We start from the raw sequence: 19,288 nt of genomic DNA, 5'->3' as shown, positions 1-19,288 counted from the left end.
CAGAGGGACGAAAGCACCTTACATTGGTGGTCAGTTGGAAGACTGCATCTTACATTGGTTGTCAGTGGGACAAATGCACCTTACATCGGTGGTCAGTGGGACAAATGCACTTTGCATTGGTGATCAGATGGAAGACTAGTCCTTAAATTAGTGGTCAGTGGGAAGTTCCCTCTAACAATGGTGGTCAGAGGGAAGAATGCTTCTTATATTGGTGGTCAATGGGACAAATTCACTTTACATTGGTGATCAGTTGGAAGACTGGTCCTTAAATTAGTGGTCAATGGGAAGTTCCCTTTAACAATGGTGGTCAGTGGGAAGAATGCTTCTTACATTGGTGGTCAGTGGGACAAATGCACTTTACATTGGTGATCAGTTTGTAGACTGGTCCTTAAAATAGTGGTCAGTGAAAAGTTCCCTCTAACAATGGTGGTCAGTGGAAAGAATGCTGCTTACATTGCTGGTCAGTGGGACAAATGCACTTTACATTGGTGATCAGTTGGAAGACTGGTCCTTACATTAGTGGTCAGTGGGAAGAACACTCCTAACAATGGTGGTTATAGGGAAGAATGTCCTTTACATTGGTGGTCAGTGGAAAGAATGTCCTTCATTAGCCATCAATGGGAAGAATGCCCCTGAAATCACTTTGCCTAACAAATCAGAGCCTTGCTCACTGTGAATTGCCCCGATTTGGGTCTGCCCTTGCTTGAACAAATCAGTGTATTTAACCCTCCTCTTTTTTTTAGTGTGTAAATACAAAATTACCTTTGCTGCTACCTTGGCAAAATATGTTTAACCAAGCAAGCAATTTATGTAAACCTATCACAGCAAACATGATGATTCCTTGCTTCATTGTAAAGAAAATGGCTTTATACAACAGCTCTGTGTTTGCTCCTGTTTGCATGAATCATCCTCATTTCGAACCCAATATAAAAAGGGGAAGCAAAGTCAAAGTAGGATAATATATGGGCAACACGTCAGATGTTAGCTTTCATTGCCTAACCTGCCTTAAAAAAAAAAAAAATCACTGATAAGAGGTTCTACTTTTTCTTCCTCTCGGTTTATATATTAGCTCCAGTAAGCCTTCTTCCTGCAGATTTGGTTTATTCTATATTGAATGTCAGTGGCCTGTGTTTATTCAGCAAATCGTTCCTGAAATGTCCTGCAGAATATGAAACGATAAAAGGATTTTTAAAGAGATTTCATGAAAGGCAGTCCTTCCTCAGGAATCAGCACAGCGGCACTGCAGGGTAAGTTGGAAATCCCATGGGGGCTCAGTTACTGCACTAACATGGCTACGTTGACCTGCAGGTCACCCTGGCTTGGCAGTTGTATTACTCAATGTCTCAACAGGTTAAGTGTGAAGAAGGAGTAGACCGATAATGCACTTTGCAGCAATATCCCCCTATTTGATGCTGAATGGGCAGAGAGAGCAAAGAGGTTTGTACACTTCATTATAGGAATTCTAATGTGATCAGCCCTATTGCTGTAAGGAAAGTACTCGGGGTATTTGAAGGAAAATTCTTCCTTATGAATGGATTTATGAAACCCCTTAATGAAATTCTAAATGAAGATCTAAAGTATTACTTTTTGGGTTTTATTAGCGCAGGGAAGGATTAAAACCCATGCCAAGTTTTGGTGTCCGTTTATGACACAGAGAATAACTGTGATTCAGAGGATTGCAGCTATTCTGTGGTCATTCACAGTTTATGACACTCAGGAGCTCAGCGGAGAACATGTTCAGCCCTTCACTGGAGATCTGTGTTCTCCCTCCAGATTCTCCAGCCCAGAGCTGGAGAATCGGAGGGACCGCAAACTAAGCAGCGATAATTTACCTCTGTTTAGTAAACTGATACTTTACTGTAATCTTGCGAGATTATAGTAAAATCAGCTGTTTTCCAGTGTTTGTAGACCGTTCTCCAGCGATTTGATTTCAGGGGCATTCTTCCCATTGATGGCTAATGAAGGACATTCTTTTCACTGACCACCAATGTAAAGGACATTCTTCCCAATAACCACCATTGTTAGGAGTGTTCTTCCCACTGACCACTAATGTAAGGACCAGTCTTCCAACTGATCACCAATGTAAAGTGCATTTGTCCCACTGACCAGCAATGTAAGAAGCATTCTTCCCACTGACCACCATTGTTAGAGGGAACTTCCCAATGACCACTAATTTAAGGACCAGTCTTCCAACTGATCACCAATGTAAAGTGCATTTCTCCCACTGACCACCAATGTAAGAAAAATAGGTCAGAATGGGCAAATGATTGTTACATTCATCCAATTCATTTTTTATCAACAAAGAGCCACGGATTGGCCACAGTGAGGTAGATACTTGCCCAATGTTGCATAAGTTGATTTACTACTCCAACCACAATCAATGCTTTTATATAGGTTGAATTAAAGGTAAAGTAGATGTAAACCCAACCACAAAAATTTCAGCTCTAAAAAAAAAAACCAAAAACTAAAAAACCGGAGCTGTACCCATGAGTGGGTATACCGGGATGACGCCTGCAGCTGCAGACATCACCCCAGTATTGTTTTTTTTTTTTTCAGCAGGCGGTTGACTTTCTTGTAAAAACAATCCTAGCAGCTAATTAGTTAGTAATTAATCATTTTCAAAAAAAATAATTGCATTTGAAAAAAGCTGCGCAAATACCGTGTGACATAAAAAATTGCAACACCCACCATTTTTTTCTCTAGGGCCTCTGCTTTAAAAAAATATATCATGTTTGGAGGTTCTAGCAAAAAAACAAAAACAAAAAAACCCCTGATTTTTAGTAAAATTATGTAAATAATAAGGGCCAGAAAATACCTAGTCTTAACACTTCCCGTCTGACCCATGTACATAAACGGGCAGAAGAGAGCAGTGCAGAAGCAGGTGGTCGTTTATAAATGGCCTCCGCATTCACTGCCTGTGTGCGCTCCCTGGTAGCGTGCGGCACCACGATCCGGTGCCCGCTGTGTCTGGGACCTCTGTGTGAGGTCCCAATTCATGTGATCACTGCTTGGCCAATCAGTGATCACAGGAACAGTAGTAAACAAGATGTCACTTCTGACATCATTGCTTACTACGTGTGAAATCTGTGAATGATCACAGAGGTCACATGGTACAGGGCTATTCACAACAGCTGTGCCCAATCACAGCTCTCACAGTAGTTCTCAGAGAAAAGAGAAATGATTGCTTTTACAGCCTTTGGGTGTAAAAGCAATCAGTGTAAAAAAAGAAAAAAAAATCTTCATCACCCCCCCACAAATAGTACAGTGTCACTATGTTGGCACTGCACTGCTAGGGTGACAGTATGTAAAAAAAACAAAAAAAAAACATAAATATTAATATTAAAAAATAAAATAAAAATGTAAAACTTTTTTTTGAAAAAGTATAATTTTTGGTTATAAACTAATTTGGGTTATTTTTTTTTTACTAAAAAGATAGCTGAATACATTTTGGCCAAGATTAATGAAGAACGATGGGTTTTCAGGGTGCGCCTAAAGGAGAGGAGAGTAGGTGATAATCTGATGGGTTGGGGCAGGGAGTTCCAGAGGATGGGTGACACCCTGGAGAAGTCCTGGAGGCGGGCATGGGAGGAGGAGACCAGGGAACTAGAGAGAAGGAGGTCTTGTGAGCTGCGGAGTGTGTGTGCTGGGCGGTACTTGGATATTAGGTCAGTGATGTAGTTCGGGGCAGTATGGTGGACAGCTTTGTACGTCAGTGTTAGGATATTGAATTTGATCCGTTGCGCAATCGGAAGCCAGTGGAGGGATTGGCAGAGGGGGGTGGCGCAAACGGATCATGACCCCCAGCCATCCTTGTAGTCTTTCCTAACGGACAAGTGAATCTAAATGAATGACACGACAAATGTCTCCCCCTTGACCTCAGCAGTAATCTCTATCATAGGGCCCTTACCTTGTGCATCACAGATGCCAGATCTGCCATAGCCTCTGCAGCCATCCAAATTCTACTCACATAGGTGCCAGGGTGATGACAGGGAACTGCCGTAAAGAATGATTGCAAACCCCATCTGTACCAGCAGATTGCCTTCTTTCTGTGCGGCAGTTTCCTTCCTGCTCCCAGGGCATGCACTCCAGGCAGATATAAAGGACACAAATGAATGCAGATCTAAAATACTGAATACATTGTTAAATACACTTTTAAGGGCCGGTTCGCACTATAGAAACGCAATCCAGATGCATTCCGGAAGCATTTCTGCACGTGTGTTTTTGACGCTTTCCAGTGAGTTTTTAATGCATTTTTGAAACATTCCAGTTCATCTATACTGTCCTGACATTCTTGGACCTCCAGAAATTAGATTGGCTGTCAGTACTTCAGGATTGATCAATATTCAGATATATCCCATAGTTTGTGAACTCTATAACTTTCCTACAAACTAAAAAATACATCCTAATTTGGGTTATTTTCACCAAAGAAATGTAGCAGAATACATCTTGGCCTAAATTTATGAAGAACAATTATGTATTTGCAAACTTTTATAACAGAAACAAAGAAAAACGTGTGTTTTTTTTCAAAATTTTTGGTCTTTTTTTGTTAATTTAGCAAAGAATAAAAACCCCGGCGGTGATTAAATACCACCAAAAGAAAGCTCTAGTTGTGTGAAGAAAATGATAACATTTTAGTTTGGGTACAATGTTGTATGACCGCGCAATTGTCATTCAAAGTGTGAGAGCGCTGAAACCTGAAAAATGGCCTGGGCAGGAAGGGGTAAAATTGCCCGGTATTGAAATGGTTAAATAGGGCATGTGCGTTCCAGTGTGTTTTTGCTGCGTTTTGGTGCGTTCCAGTGTGCCCTGATGCGGTTTTAATGCGTGTTACCACATTCCAGTTCATTTTTTCCTCTTTTTTCTTCAACTTAACCCCCGAAATGGGCATAAAATTTTAGTTTGGGTACAATGCTGTATGACCGCGCAATTGTCATTCAAAGTGTGAGAGCGCTGAAACCTGAAAACTGGCCTGGGCAGGAAGGGGTAAAATTGCCGTTATTGAATTGGTTAAATAGGGCATGTGCGTTCCAGTGTGTTTTTGCTGCGTTTTGGTGCATTCCAGTGTGATCTGATGCATTTTTAATGCGTTTTACCGTGTTCCAGTACAGTTCTGTGTAGAAAAAATGCAGCATGTTCTTATTTTTTTTTTCTGGAACCAGAATGCACTGGAACTGCAAGCACTGATGACAATGACAACCATATAACTTACTTTCTGTACGGTTTGGATGCAGAAAAAAGCTACTGAAATGCATGTAGTGTGAACTGGCCCTAAATGTGAGCAGTGTAGGACCCTGAATCTGACCTTGTATCAGCCTCCTACAGAGCTTAGACTGGGAGACGGAGAAGCAACAAAAACAGCCAGTAAGTTAAGTTGAAGCGTCCATGTGGTATCAAGCATTATGCTGACAGGAGCAAAGTGGCAGAGAAATGAGTTCATCCATCTGCCACTTCTCCTTTAGCTACCCAGTCACACATGGAGGAGGAACAACACTTGTAAGTGGTTGTAAACCTCAGACATGAAATATGAACAAATTATATCCCTCTATAGTGTGTACTTGTCTCAATCCAGAGCTTTAAGTGCCAATTCTGTCTTTTGTTTCCTTCCTCTGCTATCTGCATGAGTCATTTCTGATGAGTTTTTAGGACACAAAGAGAAAAAAGGTGAAGGAGGAGGGAGCTCCAGCACACAGTCTGTGATTGACAGTCTCAGCCCTGCGTGCTGTGTGAATGGAGTTGTGTCCCTCCCCTCCAATCAGCTCTCAGAGCTCTCCTTACTGAGCTCTGCAGAGTATAACTTTAACTCCCCGCCTACTGCTTTTTAAAGCTCAGGCAAGCTGTATAAATTCTGCACTTTGAATGGATGTAGAGAAGAGAAGGATGCAGATAAACAGGTAAAACTTATTTGGGAGGTTTTTTGAAATCTCTGTGTACTACCTGAGGCCAGTCACTTCGCTGTATTTACAACCACTGCAGTAAAGAAAGTGAGGCCTTCTTCCTTGCCAGGCAGCACTGAGTCTAGGAAAGTGGACCTGTGAGGTTATTTTATTGGTATTGCTAACTTAAAGTGCTGATGCTGTTGTAGGTGATCTGGTTCCCAGGCAAGTAGCTTCTACACCCCAGAGGATCTCCGTGGTCTCTGTGGCTTGTAGTGTAACAATGTAAATTATAGCACCAAACTACCAGATACAAAAACATTCCAAAAACAGAGACAATCCAAAAAGGTCCATCGCATTTCGGGGGTTCAAAAACGTCCCCTTCATCAGGGCTTGCTTGAAGCCAATCTGAATAGACTAGAAGTGAACTGGACCTTTATTAGTATTTCTTTCAGTGTGATTACAGGCACAAGTCTTGTCAGCAGCAGGTTTGCAGGGCTACGTTGTCTGTCAGAGCTGTGTAAATTTCAGGACTGGATGGACAGAAATGTAAATTCTTTGCCAGGAAAAACATCTCTAATATATTTTTTCTGCATATTTAACTGATTGCCTGGAGTTCTTATATAAACCTGAAACTAGGAATGCATAAATGGAGCAGTTCATGGTATATTAGATGATTTAGAAGGAAGAATTGTGGAGAACAGAGGCATGGAGAAAAATTGGACATTGGAGGCCTGGCAAACTATGGACCACCTATTTATTTTTGGAGAGGCAATTTTTAGGGGAAAATAAGGTTTATTAGGAAACCACATAATATATATCAGCCTGATGTTTGATTTTTTCCACAAGTGACGGATCCTCTTTAACATGATATACTTTTTTTTTTTCATTAACAGATAATAAAGCAAAACAAAATAACCTTCTGTAGGAAGGTGACTTTGAATCTGAGATAAAAATCATCGACTGTACTGAAAAACAACACGATCAAAGAGAAAATATAATTTTCCACCTAATTCTGAAACATAATCCTGACACTTCTGCACAGCTGGTCCTCAGATGTTTAGCCACTTCCTATAGAAGTCAATTAAAGTGGTCCTTCCCCTGAACGTCACAATGGCCCGGCTCATACAGATGCAGCAAGTAATCAACGTGATGGACAGCCATTTCATCCCCTACCCTCCAAAGATTTCATATGCTATGAATTTATGTACGAATGTATTTTACCGCAAATTCTCGTTGCAATCATTAGTATGATTCTCTATGTACATCTTTTTTTAATTGCAATGTTGTAAGGACCCTGTTGACATGGACCCTTAGTGCCCAAACTGTGGCTCGTGGTCGCATGCAGTCCTTTGGCACTTTTTGCATTTCTTTGCAGACACAAATCTGTATTTCTCTATTACCAGTTGTAGTAGTGATTTCTAGCAGCCCAGGGCCAGGGGCGGACTGACAACTCATGGGGCCCCCGGGCAATAGGGGATCATGGGGCCCCTGTGTCCTTGCCCAAACTCAAAAAAGCCTATGAAAAAGGTACCAGGGGCATCTCATGGGGCCCCCTACTGACCCCAGGCCCTCGGGCAGTGCCCGAGTTTCCAAATGGTCAGTCCGCCCCTGGGCAGGCCATAGATGATTCAATTTTCTTGCAAGTGCAGATTGTAAAATTGTTTGATTACCCCTTGAACACAGTCAATGTTAATGTGGGAATCGCTCAAGGGGTGCCCGCAGCGAAAGAAAGAGAAGAATAGCGCAGGGTAGACATGACTAGGTGAAGAGGGAGAAAAAGACAGGAAAGGGTTAAGTTAAAGGGGAAGGGTTAAAAGATAGGAAGGTTACCTGATTGGTGTTAGAAGTATTGGGTGGGATCAGTCTTGAATCTTGGGGGAGTGTTGGGGGGTCGGACGAGCCAGTGCTGGTTAGCAGCTGAAGAGAGAACTTCCCGCCCGCTTTCCCCTGGGGTGTTTGTTTTGTTTGGCTTGTTTAGTTTGGTGGCAGTTGTTGGTCTTGGGAGGTTGCTAATGGTTTTGAAGATAAGTGTATGGTTGGGACCCATCTGTGGTACGGTGTACCCGGGTAAATTCCAGTTAACCGAGGTTTACCTGGTAGGTGGAGGTCTACCTGCGGAAGGTATGTCCTTGTCTCCGAGTCGGTGCGCTGCACTGGAGGACGAGGAGGAACATTAAGGTTAAGGTTTCGCAGGGGGAGATCAATATTGTTTTGGGAGCCTGCCTAGACCAACAACTCATTTCGTAAGTTTATGGAGGTTTCTGTTTTAAGGAATGTTTTTCTTTGTATTTAAGTTAAATTGTTAATAAAAAGGCTGTGAAGGCCATTTTACTCCAACAATGTGTGGTCTCCTTTATTGGTGGAGGGAGTGTTGAGAAAAGGGGGGGGTTTCAGAAGTTGGGTATGTTTTGGGGTGTTAGCATTTGCCAACACATCTCTTCTACACTAGTAATGCTCCTGCGGAGCTGGTTTGTTCTCCTGGCGAGGAGGACGGGGGGAGCCATCCCTGCCAGGAGAACACAGTGATTACTGCTAGCAGCTATTTGCGCTGGCCATAATTGCATGTAAAAATCCAACGTTCTAGTTGTATCTAAGTCAAACGATGGATCGACTTGGGTAAATCAGCCTGTCTATAAATGTTTTGAATGTTGACTGAGATTCAAACCATCTATGGCCATCTTAAAGTGGTTGTAAAGGCTCACTCTATGCATCAAGGTAAAAAAAAACCTGCTCTGTGCAACATCCCCTCCAGCCCTCCCTAATACTCATTTAAGCCCCATCTTGATCCAGCGATATGCTGCGGCTATCCCAGAACCCCCTCTCCTCATTGGCTGAGACAAAATCGGGAGCTATTGGCTCCAACTGCTGTCAATCACAGCCAGTGAGCCAAGGAGAAAAAAGAGGGGGTGGGGCCGAGCCATGGCTGTGTTTGTGAATAGACACACGAAGCATCGGATGCCCCCATAGCAAGCTGCTTGCTGTGGGGGCACCCAACAGGAGTGCTGGCAGGGGACCCAAGAAGAGGAGGATTGGGGCTGCTCTGCGCAAAACAACTGCACAGAGCAGGTAAGTATAGACATGTTTGTTTGTTTTTTTAAATAAGCCTTTAGAATTAAGACTATATAGCAGCTTCCAGTCTGGGACTAGCTGCTGCAGCATGTCTGCAGCATCTCCCATTGTATGTTCACAGTCTCTGACAGTCTCCTGCAGCATATCAGCAGTCTCATCTCTTCTATCACATCTGCAGTCTCTGACCACCTTTTGTATCATTTCCACAGTCTCTGACCATCTCGTGTATCATGTCCTCAGTCTCTGACCATCTTCTGCATTATGTCCACAGTCTCTGACCATCTCTTGTATTGTGTCCTCAGTCTCCGACCATCTCCTGTATTATGTCCACAGTCTCTGACCATCTCTTGTTTCATGTCCACAGTCTCTGACCATCTCTTGTTTCATGTCCACAGTCTCTGACCATCTCTTGTTTCATGTCCACAGTCTCTGACCATCTCCTGCATTATGTCCACAGTCTCTGACCATCTCTTGTAGTATGTCCACAGTCTCTTGACCATCTCTTTTATTATGTCCACAGTTTATGATCATCTTCTATAGTCTTTGACTCTATCCTATTGTGTGCTGTCACTGAGAATGAATGTTTACTGACATTTATGTGTGGCCCTTTGGTGATGTCAAGGGCTGTACTTGGGGCCCCTCATATTAGGAAAGTTGCCCACCATTGATACAGACATATACATTGCCTTGAAAAGTATTCATACCCCTTGAAAATTTCCACATTTTGTCATATTACAACCAAAAATGTAAATGTATTTTATTGGGATTTGATGTGATAAACCAACACAAAGTGGCACATAATTGTGAAGTGGAAGGATAATGATAAATGGTTTTCAAATTTTTTTACAAACATCTGAAAAGTGTGGAGTGCATTTGTATTCAGCCCCCCTGGAGTCAATACTTTGTGGGGCCACCTTTCTCTGCAATTACAGCTGCAAGTCTTTTTGGGGATGTCTCTACCAGCTTTGCACATCTAGAGTGAGACATTTCTGCCCATTCTTCTTTGCAGAATAGCTCAAGCTCTGTCAGATTGGTTGGGGAATGTCTGTGAACAGCAATTATCAAGTCTTACCACAGATTCTCAATTGGATTTAGGTCTGGACTTTGACTGGGCCATTCTAACGAATGAATATTCTATTCTAATGAATATGCTTTGATCTAAACCATTCCATTGTAGCTCTGGCTGTATGTTTCGGGTCGTTGTCCTGCTGGAAGGTGAACCTCCGTCCCAGTATCAAGTCTTTTGCAGACTCTAACAGGTTTTCTTCTAAGGTTGCCCTGTATTTGGCTTCATCCATCTTCCCATCAACTCTGACCAGCTTCCCTGTCCCTTCTGAAGAAAAGCATCACCACGGCATGATGCTGCCACCACCATGTAACACAAATTGTTAGACAGCCAAGAATATGTTGTTTTATTTGTTCTGTGTAAAGTATTTCCATGTACACCTTACTCTAATAGCTAGTTACTATAAATTAAGATGGTTGCCATTTTTGTTTAGCTTGATGGGTCCATCTCCTTCTCCTCCCAGAGCAGCAGGCTAGGCGGTTGTTACTGCTGCACTGAATGGCATCCACGTGTCCAGTGAAGTAATAATCTGAGCCCTGGTTGCATGATAAAGGCCCCCAGCGGACGGGTCCATGACAGCCTTGGCTATGAGGAAGTAGGTTGGATGAGAATGGCCATTATACAACCCAGAAGACTGGTGGCATCTTGTAGTGTAGAGATATTGCTGTGGGCGACAGTAATTATTGCAAAAAAAAAAAAAAAACAGCTTTTTTTTGCTAGAGTTCTATTTTAAGCAAAAAAAAAAAAAACGATACAAATGCAATGCTAATTATTATTGCTTTTTCAATGTGACTTTGTGCCTATGTGAAGTCTCTAAGGGGAGATTTGGTGTGAGGTCATGACCTCTGGAAGAATCTCAATACAGGTCATGTCTTGTTGAAGTATCCAATGACAGAAAATGATATCTAAGTGTATACTGTGCACCATTTAACCTCCAGAGAAATTCTGGACATAATGTGATTTCTTAGTTAATTCCTTCCTAGATGAAGATCTTTAAACAAATCCTAACCAAATGTACCAAGGGAAGCCTATGTCACCTGTGACTTACATTCTAATACTCTAATTCATCATCTAACTATGTTACTCATACATTCTCATATACAGTGCTCAGCATAAATAATTTCCAAAAATAATAGAACTTAGATTACAAAATCTTCCATTTTACTCAAATTAGTTGATGCAAAAATGAATACACCCCACAACAAAAATGACTCCATCTTAAGTGATTTAAGTGATTTGGAACCAGGGGCAACTCATGGGGCCCCCGGGCAATAGGGGATCATGGGGCCCCTGTGTCCTTGCCTAAACTCGAAAAAACCTATGAAAAAGGTACCAGGGGCATCTCATGGGGCCCCCTACTGACCCCGGGACCTCGGGCAGTGCCTGAGTTTCCAAATGTTCAGTCCTCCCCTGTTTGGAACGTGACATGGTGTTGATACCAGACGGGCTGGTCTGAGTATTTCAAAAACTGCTTATCTACTGGGATTTTCATGCACAGCCATCTCTAGGGTTTACTGAGAATGGTCCAAAAAAAGAGAAAATAACCAGTGAGTGGCAGTTGTGAGGACAAAAATGCCTTGTTGATGTCAGAGGAGAATGGGCAGACTGAAACAATCACAGCTTAAGCTTTTAAGGCACCAGGTATCAAATAATGACAACTATATATCATCTTACAAATTTTTATTAAAAAAGATTTAAATATTTATTTAATAAAGATTATACATAAAACACATTAAAAAGGGGGAAAAGATTCTGAATGATTATTATAGGTGCACCCAAAACACATATCCAACCCTCTATAACCGTATTAACCACTTGCCTACCAGGCACTTATACCCCCTTCCTTACCAGGCCAATTTTCAGCTTTCAGCGCTGCCGCACTTTGATTGACAATTGCGCGGTCATGCAACATTGTACCCATATGAAATTTTGATCATTTTTTTCTCACAAATAGAGCTTTCTTTTGGTGGTATTTAATCACCACTGGGCACTTTACTTTTTGCGCTATAAATAAAAAAGTGCAAAAAATTTGAAAAAAAAAAAAAAGTTTATTTGTTTCTTTTATAAAATTTTTCAAACAGGTATTTTTTCTCCATCACTGATGTGCGTTGATGAGGCAGCACTGATGGGCACTGATAGGCGGCACTGATGGGCACTGATAGGCAGCACTAAAGGGCACTGATAGGCAGTACTAATGAGGTGGCACGGATAGGCGGCACTGATAGACAGCACTAATTAGGGGTCACGGATAGGCGGCACTGATATGCAGCACTGATAGGCGGCACTGATAGGTGACACTGATTATGGGTACTGATAGACGGCACTGACTGGCGGCACTGACTGGCACAACCCCTGGGCACTGACTGGTGGCACTGACTGGCAGCACTGCTGGGCTGCACTGGTGGGCGGCACTGGTGGGCAGCACTGGTGGGTGGGCACAGGTGGGTGGCACTGGTGGGCACAGGTGGGTGGCACTGGTGGGCACAGGTGGGTGGGCACAGGTGGGTGGCACTGCTGGGCACAGGTAGGTGGCACTTCTGGGCACAGGTAGGTGGCACTGCAGAGTGGCACAGGTGGGTGCACTGCTGGGCACAGGTGGGGGCACTGCTGGGCACAGGTGGGGGCACTGCTGGGCACGGGTGGGCGGAGCTAGTGGGTGCACTGCTGGGCGGAACTTGCGGGTGTCACTGCTGGGCACCGATCATCAGGGCACTGATCATCAGTGCCCTGATGATCGGTGCGGATCCCCGCTCTGACAACTGCCGGTTCTCGGCAGTACTTTCCTCACAATCTGACAGCGTGAGGAAAGTGCAGCCGAGAACCGGCACTTGCATTTCCCTGTGATCAGCGTGTCATTGGACACCGCTGATCACGTGGTAAAAGGCCGGTATGATCGGCCTTTTACCACATCTCGTGATCAGCTGTGTCCGTAGGACACAGCGATCACGGAGATCGCCGGGTGCGCGCCCCCTGGGGCGCGCAGGAGTGCGCGTTCTGGGGGGACGTCATATGACGTCCACCCAGAACTGGCCGGCCGCAGTGCAGCCGTCATTCGGCTATCTGCGGTCGGCAGGTAGTTAAACTTGTAAATCAAAATAGCCAAATGCTCTGTCCAAGAAAGGACCATGTACAATACTATAAATAGATTGTAATACAAAGAAGGAGGAGGCGAGTGTCACTGGCAAGCTCTACGCGCTTCAAGTCCAAGCCACTTCATCAGGAGAAGTACATATCAAAATCTATTACAATCCAAGATGCATGTGGCATCCAGGCGTAACCATCAGCCCAAGACCCCTCAGTGAGGGAAAGACATCCCTGGAACCATGTGACATCCCCAAAGCGAGACCACTGGAGCATACTAGGACAGACCAGGTCACCACCTCACCAGCCTCCAACATTTGCAATGCATCCATATAGAACAGACTGTTAAACCCTTAGCATATCAAGAAGATTGTCTACCACCATCAGGGACATGCAACATAGTCAGCGGAAGTGGGAAGACTGATTCGAGATGGTAGAAAGGCAACAGGAATTTATATCAACATAGGCCAAAATCTCTGAAGAATGTTTCCAACATCTTGTTGAATCTATGCCACCAAGAATTAAGGCAAAAGGGGGTCCAACCTGGTACAAGCAAGGTGTACCTAATAAAGTGGACGATGCGTGTATATACATGTATAAAAATACAACAGGATATTAGGTGGCTGACTTCAATACTTGCAGAAATAGAGCAGCCCTGATAGAGAGATTTTGAGAGGTAGGATACGGGTGGAAGCTAAGCAGATATAGGGGTTGATTTACTAATGGAAACTTTCCCAGAGTTTAGTCAATGTAGTGATATTTAATTTTGCAAAAAATATCAAACCAAAAACACAGCATGTTTGCTTGCACTTGATTGGATGATGAAATTCAGCAGATCTTCAATTCATTCACTAAGCTATGGGGAAAGTTTCCTTGCAAAGTGCAACTTCCCTTGCAAAGTGAACAGTCAATTTTTACTTTAGTAAATCAACCCCACTATGTGATATCACATGTTTGGACCTATAGGACAAATACACCATTATAAGTAGAGATAGCTATTAAATGGACAAACAGATCTGCCTAACTAGTTTCCCAATAATGTTTAATATGTATTTTATTATTTCATGCATTTTCCTAGTTTGAAAAAAGCATACCTTTAAATAAGTTCTTGAAGGAATATTTTAATCTCCAAATGTGAAGAAATGGATTATAGTACTTCCAACATTATTACTGCTCTCTGCAGGGCCACTTAAGATGATTTACAAGTTGTTCTGTGTAAAACATTTTTGTTAACTCAGATACATATATAACCCTCAAGATACTTATCAGAATTATTATGTTTTAAAATAACATGGTATTATGGGTAAAGGTATTTTCCAACACATATTTGACCTGCAACTAATTCCTTACAGCCTAAATTGTGGCTTTCACAGAAGTATAGTCTTCACAACAAAGTTATAGAATTGTGAAGTAACTCATTTTATTTAGTAAGTATGTGTATGTACAGAAAGGCCAACTTTTAATTTTACCTAGGCAAAAATGTATGCTTGCCAACTGACTGTAAAATGTATGAATGTATGGATACTGCAGGTATTGAAGGTTTGTCTCTGGAGTTTTTTATCCTTGAAATTGTATCTTTTTTAATTTTTGTCCCCAATGTACACAACAAGATTATTCCTAATATTATTTTGTCACATTGGGGTTTATTTACTAAAGCTGGAGAGTCCAAAATCAGACTCACTTCTGCATAGAAACCAATCAGCTTCCAGGTTTCATTGCCAAAGCTTCATTGAACAAGCTGAGGTTAGAAGCTGATTGGTTTCTATGCAGAAGGGAGTCTGATTTTGGACTCTCCAGCTTTAGTAAATAAACCCCATTATGTCAACATTTATGATATGTTTAAAGCATCTCTGAGGATGGGACAAACAAAGCGACCTTGCAGCTTCAAATCAGACATCTCCTGTAGCCAACCCAATCCATCTCTACAGACTTCAAAGGTGCTATGCATAAAACAGTTTTTTTTCTGAAAGCCAGTATTTGCAAATGACTAAGTACACATACCAAATACAATTGGACAGTGCTAGGAGAGGGGACATTTACCAATTTTCTGTTGGGCTTGCAGAAGTAGATTGGAACAAACATTAAAGGCACCAAATGAAGCAACCAGTGTCACTGCTACTTGGAACAGATTTTCTTTATGACTGGCTTTTTTTAACATTGAAATTCATCTACAGCAAATAGCAAGACAAAATTATAGACATAGGACATTAGTAGGACATTCGAAAAAGTTTTGGAATCCCCTTCCAGGTTTCTAATGCTGTCCTCACTAAAAGGAATCATCTTCTCATTTTTCATAGGGATGACTATCTTGGAGACAGAAAATAAGAATTGGAATTCCAGTAGGAGCACCTGTTCCAGAGACAACTGTCAAAGAAGGGGTTTCCCTTAACCTTTTAAAGATTCACTCTCATTTCCAGTCCTTGGGACAGCTCCATAATGAGACAAAAACACTTAAAAAAAATCTCCCAATGTTTACCATTCAGGGAAATGAAAATTTCTGTCATCCCAAATTTTGAAGACTAGAATCATCAGCTCAAATATAGTTAAATGGTATATTTTATGGTTATTGAGTGATGGATCCATGCACAACAAACTCAAACATCCCCTAAAATAATTTTTTTTATTATCATCATGAAAATTATTATATTTAAAGGGATGTTTTGACTTTGGATTCACCATATACCCTTTAACATGCACCTATGAGTCTAAGGATTCTTACTTCAGGTTTGGGACCCTTGGGTTTATCTTTATGAATGTATTTTAGAGCTAGTTAAGAAAACATGGTATAATTGGAATTGAAGCAACAAAAATTTGTAGTATTTTTCTGTTAGAGAATTGCTGATCTATCAGCAAATAGGAAATAACCTTAAAACACTACAATTTAATATACTGCATTTTACCAATCCATGGATATGGTTCCTGCATGAGTTTTACTTTTTTTTAATCTGTGATGCTGCCAGTAACACACTTTCTGTCTTAGGGTGGCTTAGGGTGGCTACCTTCACTCCTCCACTGTATCTATGGAGGCGCATTGTAGCCACCCTTGGAGAGCAGCTTTGCCATCCTGCAGAGCGGGTGGTGTTAGATGTACTAGTAGATTTAGATAAACTTTACAAACATTGTGTCCTTCAATGTACATCTATGAGTGTAAGGATTCATACTTTAGGATTGGGACCCTTAGGTTTAGGAATACATTTTATAACTAGTTAAGAAAACACAGTATAACTGGAATTGTAGTTAACAAGTTCTTTGTAGTATTTTTAGAGAATTGCTGACCTATCAGCAAAGTGAAAATGGTAAAATGCTGCCAAAAATTGTATGAAGATGCCACATTTATGTCTAGTATCATCTCTTTGCAGGGTTTCTGATACAGAATGTTATTGTCAGGGAAAAGCTTGTAAGTCTGTTTGACCAACTAAGACATGTTTTGTTAGTTCAAGACCTCTATGGTATCTGTATCACAACATGACCCGGAGAAGGACGCCAATGCTCTTAGGGAAAAACCCTGTTAAGCATCATATTCCATGACAACAGGCGTTCCACAGAGCTCATCCCCCAAGATGCCAAAGTCCAAAGTCATGAAATGAAGACGGCATTATAGCTGATGGGTCTTAAATAGCACGTCTCTTCTATGATCACATGACTCTGGCAGACACATAACCCCCTGACCAGAAGCATCCTGGGAGTCTGTGGTTACCTGGCTCTCAGAATAACAGGCACATTTCAAATGTGGCTGAAGGTCAATCACTAAGCTCAGGAAGAAAGGGGATCCTCTTGGGGCCCCCATAGAGAAAAAGGCTCCGGCGTGTATGTTTCCCCTAATTGCAGATCTGACATTTCAGGTGGAAGAGCCACAGATGTGAGCGTTGCCCAGCACATAAAAATGTACACAGAGTGTGATTTCTACTTGTCAGTAGGGCTTGATCATGTAAAGAATGATTTTGTTTAGTGAATTCTTAATGTGTTTGCATTGTCTCCTCTGTTATTTGACAGTTATAGAGCAGAGTAGCCATAGATCATAAGACATAACTTAACCACCTGCCGACTGCAGATAGCCGAATGACGGCTACACTGCGGCCGGCCAGTTCTGGGAGGGCGTCTTATGACATCCTCCCAGAACGAGCTCTCCTACGTGCCCCCGGGGGCGCGCACCCGGCGATCTCCGTGATAGCTGTGTCCGTAGGACACAGCTGATCACGTGATGTGGTAAAAGGGCCAATCACAGCGACCTTTTACCACGTGATCAGCCGTGTCCAATGACACGCTGATCACCAGGAAATGCAATTGCCGGTTCTCAGCTGCACTTTCCTCACACTGTCAGAGCATGAGGAAAGTACTGCCAAGAACCGGGAGTTGTGAGAGCAGGGATAGGCACCGATCATCAGGGCACTGATGATCAGTGCCCTGATGATCAGTGCCCAGCAGTGCCACCCACCCACCAGTTCCGCCCACCTGTGCCCAGCAGTGCACCCACCTGTGCCACCCAGCAGTGCCACACACCTGTGCTTAGAAGTGCCACCTACCTGTGCCCAGCAATGGAACTCGCCTGTGCCCACCAGTGCCACCCACCAGTGCCCATCAGTGCAGCCCAGCAGTACTGCCAGTCAGTGCCACCAGTCAGTGCCCAGTGGTTGTGCCAGTTAGTGCCCAGCAGCTGTGTCAGTCAATGCCTAGCAGTGCCGCCAGTCAGTGCCCAGCAGTGATGACAGTCAGTGCCAGCTATCAGTGCTGTCTATCAGTGCCACCTATCAGTGACCCCTATCCGTGACACCTCATTAGTGCTGCCTATCAGTGCCGCCTACTAGTGCCACCTCATTAGTGCTGCCTATCAGTGCCCATCAGTGCCGCCTATTAGTGCCCATCAGTGCCACCTATTAGTGCCCATCAGTGCTGCCTCATCAACGCACATCAGTGAAGGAGAAAAAAAAGTCTTGTGACTTCTATCAGTGTCCGGTTGAGCACTGGTTAAAGCTTGTAGGAGGACTTTTCTCCTATGACTGTCCTATGAGGCTGCATGACCCCTGATCCTCTGTCTGGACAGTGCTGATTGGCTCTGTGCTGATCACATGCACCCTTCCAAAAAAACAAACCTCTCTTGCAATACACACCAAACTGAGCATGTGCAGAATGCATCCTAGGGCTCTGTCCTATTAACATATGGATTGGGAACTGTGGAAGAAAGGGAGGATCAGAGAAGACAGGATCGCACTGCTTTTTTACAATATGTGAAGGATTAACCCCTTAGGTTCCACAGTGCATATAATAAGCATGCAATACAGACTGATTTTACTGTTGTAGTAACACTTTAATTTAATTTCAAAAGTGATTTATTAACATAACACCTGGAAAACCTTCTATAAAGGTTTTTTTATTCAGGCACATATTTTTATGGGCTAACAACTGTCTCCCAGTTGTGTTTCTGAATTGTCGTTCCGTCACAGACCCTTTGTGAAGACTACAACTGGCCATGCTGATGTGTGCATGGTTGTTCTGTCTCTCCAGTCTAAGCACTGAAAGTGTGATCTCTGTAACTTACAGTTGTGATGAGATAACGATAACTCCAATCTCAGTTGGATACCACAGTCAGTGACTCAATCAAGATGATATCTTATAGATCTTGTGAATCTTACAACAATGAACATCTGATAGGTCAGAAGATCATAATGTGTCCTGCTTCATGACATGAGGTTAGAGCTGCAATGAATTTCTGGGAAAAGGGGTGGGCTATCTATACAGCATTGACTAAACCAAAGGAAAAGGAGGAGCAGAGACAAAATATAGAAAACACTTAAAGGCATATGACAGTCAATATGACAGTCATGTGAAACATGACAATGGTCCACCAATACAACAATCGAGACGCTGGTCCAGAGCAATTATATGAGGCCAACCCTGCAGCATGTAGACAGGAATTGATTGAAAGAAGCCAGAGAAGATCATAAGCACTTAAATGCTGAAGAAGATTTAGAAAAGGGTGAAAAAAAAATATTTTATGGGAAACATGGCAATTATTATTCATACATAGTGCTTTAGCAAACTAAATGTCATCCAGCTAGGGTTTAGATTTACTAAAAGGGGTGGGCTATCTATACAGCATTGACTAAACCAAAGGAAAAGGAGGAGCAGAGACAAAATATAGAAAACACTTAAAGGCATATGACAGTCAATATGACAGTCATGTGAAACATGACAATGG

The 19,288-nt window shown here is 42.6% G+C and overlaps 1 protein-coding gene across 1 annotated transcript in view; it reads right to left on the bottom strand.

Moving 5' to 3' along the window:
- The window catches only part of LOC149473149 (uncharacterized), a 345,480-nt gene that overhangs the window by 179,511 nt on the left and 146,681 nt on the right, over nucleotides 1-19,288 (bottom strand). The gene's annotated exons all lie outside the window — the stretch shown is intronic.

The sequence above is a fragment of the Staurois parvus genome, unplaced genomic scaffold, assembly GCF_062004578.1.
Source record: "Staurois parvus isolate SC_StPar_1 unplaced genomic scaffold, SC_StPar_1.0 ptg000018l, whole genome shotgun sequence".
NCBI classification, from domain to species: Eukaryota; Metazoa; Chordata; class Amphibia; order Anura; family Ranidae; genus Staurois; species Staurois parvus.
This window is presented reverse-complemented; position numbering and strand designations above follow the sequence as displayed.